This window comes from Notolepis coatsorum (assembly GCF_963971535.1).
Source record: "Notolepis coatsorum genome assembly, chromosome: 5".
Classification (NCBI taxonomy): domain Eukaryota; kingdom Metazoa; phylum Chordata; class Actinopteri; order Aulopiformes; family Paralepididae; genus Notolepis; species Notolepis coatsorum.
This window is the reverse complement of record NC_140169.1, coordinates 199,268,161-199,276,686: the sequence shown is the minus strand read 5'-3', so window position 1 is coordinate 199,276,686 and position 8,526 is coordinate 199,268,161.

The window sequence follows — 8,526 nt, the reverse complement described above, 5'->3', positions numbered from 1 at the left end:
AGTAAAAACCAAAAATGTGTATTGGGTGCGTAATGTTTAGATGACAACATAATTACCCATGCTCTTTTGCCATGTGCGCAACCAATATCTTCACCATGTCGCGTCTTCTGGTATCCGTTAGGGTTTTTGTCCGAGCATAATCGGCAATGATCCTCTCTCCTCCAGCTGTGTCCCTCAGAATCTTTTCAGTCATCTAAGCGGGAGTAAAAAGGGGGGGGGGGGGGGGGGGGAGGACACACATGGATAGACAGTCATTTGGTGGCCAAGTATATTTAACCCTTTCACTGCCACACTACAGAAGGTTAACCCTTTACTATCACACTACTGACGGTTACCGTCGGTAGTGTGATAGTAAAGGGTTAACCTTCTGTAGTGCGGCAGTGAAAGGGTTAACCTGCTGTTGTGCGGCAGTGAAAGGGTTAAGGTGACAAATGTAAACCATGACCCCCCCCCCCCCCCCCCATTTTCTCCCCAATTGTACTTGGCCATCCCCAATGCCCATGCTACCCCTTTATCAGAGTCACCATCTCCATTTCAAACAGTCATATGCAAAGCTTACCAGAGTGATACGAGTCAGGTCAGCACCGTTTCTTGGAGCAGGACTAGACTGCAAAATGATGGTGTCATCAGACTCCCCCTCATTGTCTGCACCAGAGCTGAGAACGGAGCTTTGGCTGGAGTTGCTTGCAGAGGTCCTCACTGAATCTAACAATCATGTAGACATATAAGTGTGATTAGATAGGAATGTTTGTGACAAGTGTAATGTAAAAAGGCCACATTAGATTAGGAAGGATCCACACGTTACATTGGGCATATATACAAAGATCATTTCAAAGTACAAAAATACACAGTACCTGTGTGACATTTTAGGTTAGCCAGGACACGTGTAGCCTTTTTACAACGCATCCGCATAGCGTGTTTGCCCATTTCCGCGTCGAACAGCCTGCAAACTACCTGGCGTTCTATCGCCATGCTCTAAGACAAACTCTAACCTTAACCAACTTCGAAGAGTGCCCTTAACCAGTGTAGAAACTTGCCGTCCCACGATTGCCGCTCATGTCACATGACCTGGCCAATCAGAGCGAAAAAAACGGGAACCCGGAAATGTTGTAAAAAGGCTTCAAGCAGCCAGGACTGTATGGATGAGGCTATAAGGCTCCATGTTAGCAACTCACCTTCAGGATTTGAGTCTTGGGGTGAACAAATCTCCAACACACCCAGGTCTGGTTTTTTTAGAAGAAATTGAAACGCCTCGTCGTCGACTTCAGTGTTTGAGTCATCATAGACCTTTAAGTCCAAGGTACTAGGAATTTCAAATTTCTTGGCAACTATAGACAAAACAAGATTGCACAAGCTTATTGATAAATCTGTTGTGCAATTTATTTAATTTGTATTAATTAAAATGTCATAAAATGGGATATTAAAATAGCCACTGAAAATGTGATCATATGAGGAAGATTGACAGCCTTAATTGACATACTTAACACCGGTTCCTGACAGGCAGCGAGCGTGCGAACTGGAGACGAAATCGTGCGCAACACTGTCCTGATATGAGGCGGCGCGTGTCCGGGTGTGTCTGTGTGTGTGTTACCTGGAAGCACACAGGGGCAAAGCAGCCTGCGATTCTTGACCAATAAAAAGTGTTTAGGGGCGTGACTCGGCCGCGTAATCGCTCAACTAGAGACACAGCGAGCGAATATTTGAGGGGGGAACGACATCGCCGCTCAGTTTGCTGTCGCTCGCGGCAGGTCAGGATAGTCTGATTGAAACGAATACATTTTAATCATTTTCGCAATCACGCTCGCTCGCGTCACTGCCTGTCAGGAAGGGGTGTAAGACATTGATTGGTTCACTCTATCCTAAATAAAATGGATTGTGCTTTGTACTGTAGGCCTACAGCTTAAATTAACATGCAGGGAAAGCCTAAACTGATACCCAGTATGTTGTTGCATAGGGCAGTGGTTCTCAAACATTTCATGTCAAGGACCCCCCAAATTGACAATTAGCCCACAGACCCCCATTTGAAAAGATGTGCCATGGACCCCCATAAGACAATATTTGTACGGCTCTAGCAGTGATTCTCAACCATTTTAATTCCAAGGGCACCCATTTAATGGCATTTGTATCTTTGGGACCCCAATTTATATTGTAAAATCAATGTTAATTTAACTCTTGACGGTGTACAATGGACGTTGGGGTCCATTTGTACACAGTCAGAGTTACAGACCAATAAGGGTCCATTTGGTTCCTAACTATCAAGGCGGACGCCATTTTGAGAACCAACGGCACGCTGTGCAAAATGTTTCACTCACCACACTCCAAAAAAGTTGTGAAAGTCAATTGGCCCTCAAAACAGATGAATTTCTGCCGGTCAACGTGTTTAACACGTACAGCCTGCATCTGATGGCAAATAAATAATAACAGTTACTAAGATGATACATATAGGGCACAACAACTCATGCATTATGAGGAGTGTTACAATTAGAAAATATTACAAAAGCACCATACAGTAAATTTCGCTGAGTACATTTTACTCAAACTGAGTAAAACTTTACTCACGTCTTGGGCTCAAATTGACTCAGTTTGAGTAAAATTTACTCTGTGAAATTTACTGTGAGGCTATCTAGTTCCACAAGTTTCCATTATATTATACATGGAGGCAGAACACACATACCTAACATTACGGTGATGGAGCGTCTCACAAATCTTTGTGCACGTGCACCCATTAACGAGCGACAGTGAAAAGTGTCTGGGCGGAAACAAGCGCTAACAGTTTGGTTCCGCATTAAGACTAGAGTCAATCCACAATCTAGAGGCGAATTGTTGGGCATTCATTCAAATTAGTCAACCCAGTACAATGGTTCAAATAAACACTTGTTGAACCGAACAGTGCGTCAAATTAACTTGTTATGTCCATTTACCGCTAGTAAAACAGTCAACCTACAGCACATCGCGGCAAATTTACGTGACTCTATTTAGAGTAAAACACACGTTGTCTCTGCCACCGTTTCAGCAAAATCCGCCAACATGTAACATATAATTGTTCCATCTCCTGTACTATGTCTACTTGTCTTGTATGTTCTTAATACGTCAGTTTTTGTATGGATATAGTTATATCACTACTTTTAACAACAGCCTACAGGCATGGTCTACAGGTATGGTCTCAGGCCTATACAGGTATAGCCGCATGCAGGTGAAAATTAGCTTCTGGCTAACACTAGCTCATATACATTTTACATGAAAACCGACATGTTGATTAATGTGCACTGTCCCTGATAGCAATACTGTTGATAATTGAATACTCGTGTTGCACCGACGTACCTGTTCTTAAGTTATTGTCCATAAAACTGTAAAACGTTTATTTAATAGCGTGCGTGCTAGCAGCTAACATGCTAACATCGTGATAGATGGCTCTGTGGCTTAGCTGTAATGTACGGTGACTCTATTTAGAGTAAAACACACGTTGTCTCTGCCACCGTTTCAGCAAAATCCGCCAACATGTAACATATAATTGTTCCATCTCCTGTACTATGTCTACTTGTCTTGTATGTTCTTAATAAGTCAGTTTTTGTATGGATATAGTTATATCACTACTTTTAACAACAGCCTACAGGCATGGTCTACAGGTATGGTCTCAGGCCTATACAGGTGGAAATTAGCTTCTGGCTATACACTAGCTCATATACATTTTACATGAAAACCGACATGTTGATTAATGTGCACTGTCCCTGATAGCAATACTGTTGATAATTGAATACTTGTCCATAAAACTGTAAAACGTTTATTTAATAGCGTGCGTGCAAACGTATAGCAGCTAACATGCGAACATCGTGATAGATGGCTCTGTGGCTTAGCTGTAATGTTGCAAATTAGTTACACACATTGCTGTTTAATAAATTAACAAATATTAATAATAATCTTACCTGGTATTTTGGCATCCAAGAGAAGGAAAATATCGCTGTATTGCTGTATTGTATCTTGCTGCTACCTGAGCTTGAAGTGAGGACTTGCCGAGAGAGAAAGATGGCGTCGGCACCTTTGGGAATTATATGGATAGTAGGCGTGACCAATGCTGTATTACTCCAATAGAAACTCTTCTGGAACTTTACTCTCACTCTATTGGCCACAGGCAATGATTATGCCCCAAATGGAGTAAATATGACTACTTGAGAGGAAAATAATAACTCCGTAATAATTACTCTGGGAAAATAACTCCCCAGTTTTTCCTGTGTAGCAACCACTTCACCACCTACAGAGCGCCGGACGAGGTATGAACAAGGCGAGATTACACAGAGAGCAATTGTGGGCGATAACAGACTTGTCTTCTCCTAGGATGTGTCTTGTCTAAATAATAAGGTCCCTTTTCTGTGAATCTGCCTCTTCTTCCAGATTCCAACAACAAGTTATTTTGGTGATGAGCCATTCAAGCCATATATCTCTGAGTAAATTGTATTTGGTATTTTCATTCTGAGTTAATAAATTGTATTAATAACCGGATCCACCGACTGAGTAAGTTATATTACGGCTTTAATCACAGCCACATTCATTCACACTACACTGTAAAAACTGGGATTGGGGTTAATTAATATTTATTAAATAATTATTAGTAACCTATACATAATAAAAAAATACTGTGCCGTTTGAAATCGAATTGAGCTGAATTCAATGAATTTGAACCATTTATGAAATGCATTTTACACAGTTTTAGTTGAATAAAATTAGCTGATAGTTTTAAAAGTGACCAGATAATGCTCAGTTTTTACAGTGTAGTTTCACAGACATCACAAAACACGCGGAAGATTGAACCGTTTTCCCTCAAACTCAAAGAGAAATAAAATGCCTCACCGTCTGTAGTAGTATGTAAAACCACGCCGCAGCGGCCGGTCATGTTTTGAGAGGAAGCACACCGTCCCTCACAACGAAAGACCCCCCCTATCCCTGGGCTAAATAAATAAACCTATAATGTCCTAATGGGTTCATACGAGGCTACTACGTTGAAGGAGGCCTGTGTTTAAAGCCTTGTAAATCAGGCCCCGCGATGGATGTTTAATTAACTTGTAAATTAATGTGCCGCGGTGTGTAAATCGAGGGGCGATAAATATGCATGTAGTTACCTAAGAGCAGGGAGAGGACATAACGTAAACGAGAGCAGATGGGCTGCGCGCTCGCTTTGATGGCGTGCAGTTTACAGGCCTATCACACACCTTATTGGAAGTTTTATAGCCACCTCATTTAAATTTTTCACTGGAACAGTTTACGAGTAATGCTGAAAAGATCCTCTATTTCACTTGGCACTGTCCCTCTTCGCTGTTACTCACTTGCGCGCCAGTTGGTTGCAGGTCATAGTAGTATTGTGGATGGGGAGTGTGTGTGTGTGTGTGTGTGTGTGTGGGGGGGGGGGGGGGGGGGTTCACTGGTGCTCGTAGTTACAGCCGATGATACAGCAGTTATATGCAAACTTCTATCATCTATCGTAGATGTGTTTTCAGCTCAAGTTCCTTTTTTTGATCCACTTTTTCTCCCCATTTTCAATTTTTGTCCCATCCCAATTTCGTATAATCCAATTCTTCCCTCCCCTGTCTTGAACGTTGCTAGACTATGCCTCCCACTGGTCGGTTGTAGTGAGGACAGAAGCCTTGCATCACGTGTCCCCTCCGCCTGAATACTTTTACCAACGGATTTCCAGTTCCGCGTTCGCGTTCTGCGCTCTGATTGGCCACTGACGTTTCTGGTTGTGCCAATCGTGTGACGCCTGTTTATTTCACTGGTTAAGCTTAGGCAGTGGAACTCTTTCGCAGTTGGTTACGGTTAGAGTTTGTCTTAGAGCAGGGCGATAGAACACCAGCCCTGATTCCATACTCTAACCTTAACCAACTTCGAAAGAGTCGCCTAAGCTTAACCAGTGATAAACTAGGCGTTAGGTAGTTTGCTGCTGTTCGAGGCGGAAATGGGCACGTCACGCGATTGGGCGCACATGTCACATGACCAGAAACGTCAGTGGCCAATCAGATCGCACCAGAAACGTCAGTGGCCAATCAGATCGCACCAGAAACGTCAGTGGCCAATCAGATCGCGAACGCGAAACTGGAAATCCATTGGTAAAATAATAGACGCGTCCCCTCCGGTACACGAGAACTCGGAGGCAGCCTGTCGCATCTTTTCACCGCAGCTGCTCGAACTCTCAGTGGCGAGGAGTAACACGTGGGAGGCTCACGCTGCCCCCGCTACTTCCTGCTTCCGTCGCACCGGCGTCACCCAACCGACCTGTAGGAGTCGCTGTCCACAACGTCCAATCCCCACCAAGCTTGCTCAACTAGAAGATAAAAACATGTCTCCGTTCCTGTGTCTTGGCTTTCTGGGTCCCAGCTGATAGGGGGGCCAATGGAGATCAGCAATAAACACATGTTTTATAATGTATATGAATTAAGTAGGTTTGGGAGGGCCCATTCACCGGGCTTTTTCAGGGGCCCCGCTATTTCTGTGTAGGTGCCTGTGTGATGCTACCCATCTGTCTACATGCGGATAACAGATTGTGCCTTAACAGTCTAATTTGGACTTCTCAGCCATTACCAGATTCTCGCCCTATGTCTTTAAAACATATTTATTTCATGTGCATATGTGTATAAAGTGTATGTTTTTGGTAGATGTCAGACTACTTTCACACTGCCAGTGATGTTGAAAAGGGGTGGCAATAGGCTATCTAAAGTCTCCAGGCATGCGTAATTTAAACATGAAAACAACTGCACTTTTATGTTCGCTAAACATTACTGTACTATTCAAATTTACGCACCCAACCAAATGCAGAGGTTTGACGCGCAGGGATTGTAGTAGAGCAGGGGTTCTCAAACCTTTTACGACCGCATTTTATTTAGGATTTTCTTTGGCGACCCCACACTTAATGTATCGCGTAATTTTTATGTGGAATTGAGGAATATCTAAATAAAAGCACACGTTGTTGAACTTGATCATGCATATTTATTAGATCATTTTAATTACAGCACTATGTTATCAATTCAGATTTTGAAAACAATATTTAGCCAAAATATGTTTCCAGAACATAAAAATAATATATATATATATATATTTACTTGCCAATGCGCTATCACCTACCCGCGACCCAACTTTGGGTCACACCCATAGTTTGAGAACCGCTGTAGTAGAGTGTTAGCAAAAGTAAAAGGACCCAGTGGTTTTCAGAAGGCTAAGTTATATACAGTATAATGTCTAGTAACTTTCATACGACATTCAAGTCTCATGGAGTCTTTTCCACATCAATGGCAGGGTGAGTGGCGTTTAGTAAGGTATAATATCAGCTAAAACACACACCATATCAACCTGATCTCGCTTAAAAAAAAATTATTAAATATGTATCGACCACAGGAAAAAGGTTATTGTACGTTATGTTATAGCCATAAGTAATATATTGACATAATTACGAATATGTACAACAGGTAGGTATTACAAATAAGTACATAATTATATATTACATGTTCTTTTTTTTTGTATCTACTTTTTCCATCCCAATTTCGTATTGTCTAATTCTTCCCTCCCCTGTCTTGAACGTTGCTAGACCATGCCTCCCACTGGTCGGCTGCAGTGAGGACCAAGCCTTGCATCACGTGTCCCCTCCGGTACACGAGGAGGCAGCCGTCGCATCTTTTCACCTGTACAGCGCGATCTCTCAGCGGCGAGGAGTAACGCGTGGGAGGCTCACGCTGCCCCCGATACTTCCTGTTTCTGCTGTACAGGCGCACCAACCGACCTGTAGGAGTCGCTGTCCACAACGTCCGATCCCCACCCACCGGCTTTCCCACCCCCTAATACTGCCAATTGTGTTAGTATGACGGCCGGCCAAGCCTGTTACGTTCTGGACACCGACCTCGGTCGGTGACCACCCACATTCCTGGCATATGTCACTGGGCTTGTCACCTGTCATTTCCCTGTCAATTAGTGCTGTCACTTGGGGTGGTTCCTGATTGGCTGTCACGGGGGTGTGTGTGGAATGTTGGTATTTGGTCTCTATTTAACATACCTCTCTTCTGCTTGTCCATTGTCAGGTCTTCACTAATTGCGTTCGGGGATAACGCGGACGGTTCTACTTTGGACCTCCAATAAGCTCCCATTTTCCTTATCTTACACTTGTGCTTTTAGCACTTGTTCTCTCTTAGAATTTACTCTGTGTTCTTACTATTAAAGTCGAACCTGTTCAAGAGTAAACACTCTCTGTCTCTGTGATTGCCTTCAACCATTGGAATTCACCTACCTGCATTCTGACAGAAGACCTGACCATCAGAATTCCATGGAGGCCATCATGGAGATGCTCCGGACGCAGGGAGCAGCCCAGACACGGATGGAGGAACATCAGCAGCTGGTCAGCGCCGAGTTAATCCGACTCAATGGGGTCGTCGGATCATCCCAAGCGGTGGCGCAGTCGGCGTTGGCCACAGCTCGACAAGCCCAAGAAGGAGTGGCTGGTGTGCAGTCGGCGGCGGGGGAAGCAGCGCTCCACGCAGAGGAAAGTCGGGG